Genomic DNA, 2,500 nt, shown 5'->3' on the forward strand with positions numbered 1-2,500 from the left:
GAACTCTGGCTAGAAACTAAAAATAATAAAACCAGAATCCTCCATTCACGCTATACAAAACCTATGGCCTCCAAATACCTGATCCACCGGAACTTGGCTATTGCGGACAATGCCAAATTCAACATATTGATGGCAGACCTCGTCAGAGTAATGCGAAATGTCTCCTGCATGTGCGACCCTACAGAATTAAAGAGACATATACAACATTTCGTCCACCGCATGCAGTTCTCAGGTTACAGCCATAAAGAAAGTAGATAAAAAAGCACACACATGAACAAATAAATAAATAAAAACAAATACAAACGAAAATGTATTAACAGAGGATATAGATAATAGAGACACTCCCCATACACACACATGCACTTACAAAAACATAGACACGTTGAAGGACACGCATGCGTAGACACATACAATAGGAATACAAAATACAAAATGGCTGATATTTAGCAAGGTGAGACACACATAAGAAGGAAGGAAACAAAGGACCATTGATGAGGTCACAGAAGTGTGACGAAAGAACTCTGGCCGAAATAAGATTAATGTAATATAAAGCTGAAGCAAATTAACACCAAATATACAGTGCGTGTGTTTTTATTGGCTAAACTGGCAATATGACCATCCCCAAGTACAACAACATATATATATATATATATTATATATATATATATATATATATATATATATATATATATATATATATATATATGTATATATATATATATATGTATATATATATATATATGTATATATATATATATGTATATGTATATATATATGTATATATATATATATGTATATATATATATATATATATATATATATATATATATATATATATATATATATATATATATATATATATATATATATATATGTATATATATATATCGGTGCATGTGTATATATGTATCTAAATACATGCATCTATGGATATATGTATATATATATGTGTGTGTGCGTGTGTATATAGATACATATGTATCTGTATGTATACATGTATTTTCTCCGTGTTTTTCTCCTTGTCTCCGTATTCTTTCTGTTGAAGAGCGTAGCTCGAAACGTCAAAGACTTTCCGTATTCCCGAGCGTCATACTAATATATACTTTTGTTATTTACACCACCAGTCCTCGTCTGTTGTTATTATTTGTATATTCTCCCATATATATATACATACATACATAGATGCATGCATATATATATATGTATATATATATATATATATATATATATATATATATATATACATATATATATATATATATATATATATATATATATATATATATATATATGCATGCATCTATGTATGTATGTACATATATATGTGTATATATATATATATATATATATATATATATACATATATATATATATGTATACCCAAACATGCTATGAAAATGATTATATATATATATTTATATATATATATGTATATTATATACATAAACACACATATATGATATATAATATATATGTGCGTGTGTGTGTTTGTATATATATATATATATATATACATATACAAACACACACACACACACACACACACACACACATATATATATATATATATATAAGGAGTAGATGTGTGGTAAGTGGCTCGCTTGCCAACCACATGGTTCCGAGTTCGGTCCCACTGCGTGGCGCCTTGGGCGGGCGTCTTCTGCTGTGGCCTCGGGCCGACCGGGGCCTTGTCAGTGGATTTGGTGGACGGAGGCTGAAGGTGGCCCCTCGTATATGTGTGTTTGTGTGTCCGTGTTTGTCCCCCCAACATCACTTGACAACCGATACTGGTGTGTTTGCGTCCCTGTGGCTTAGCGGTTCGGCAACGGAGACCGATGGAATAGGAGGAGGAGGAGGAGGAGGAGGAGGAGGTGGTGGTTGCGGCAGAGGCAGTTGACGGTGAAGCTGTGGTGGTGGTGGCGGTGGTGGTGGTGGTGGTGTGTGTGGGGGGCGTTTGAACGTTCAGATCCTGGACGTTCCGAGCTCTCTCCGTAAGAATAGGAAAAGAAAAATGCGCGCACGCGCACATATACATATCTGTGTGTGTGTCTTTGTATGTGTTTGCCTCCCCACCCATCCACCGTCACTTGACAACGGATGTTGATGTGTTGAGGTCCCTGTAACTTAGCAACTATCTATCTATCTGTCTGCCTGTCTATCTGTCTGTCTGTCTGTCTGTCTGTCTGTTTGCCTGCCTGTCTGTCTGTTTGCCTGCCTGTCTGTCTGTCTGTCTGTTTGCCTGTCTGTCTGTTTGCCTGCCTGCCTGCCTATCTGTCTGTCTCTGTCTATCTGTCTGTCTGTCTATCTGTCTGTCTGTCTCTGTCGGTCTGTCTGTCTATCTGCCTGTCTCTGTGTCTGTCTGTCTGTCTGTATGTCTGTCTGTCTATCTGTCTGTCTATCTATCTGTCTGTCTGTCTGTCTCTGTCTATCTATCTGTCTGTCTGTCTGTCTGTCTATCTGTCTGTCTGTCTATCTGTCTGTCTGTCTGTCTCTGTCTGTC

The 2,500-nt window shown here is 36.1% G+C and overlaps 1 protein-coding gene across 1 annotated transcript in view; it reads left to right on the top strand.

The window, feature by feature from the left end:
- Positions 1-2,500, top strand: part of LOC149132444 (uncharacterized) — a 13,850-nt gene that overhangs the window by 4,946 nt on the left and 6,404 nt on the right. The gene's annotated exons all lie outside the window — the stretch shown is intronic.

The sequence above is a fragment of the Octopus bimaculoides genome, chromosome 15, assembly GCF_046866305.1.
Source record: "Octopus bimaculoides isolate indiv1 chromosome 15, ASM4686630v1, whole genome shotgun sequence".
Lineage (NCBI taxonomy): Eukaryota > Metazoa > Mollusca > Cephalopoda > Octopoda > Octopodidae > Octopus > Octopus bimaculoides.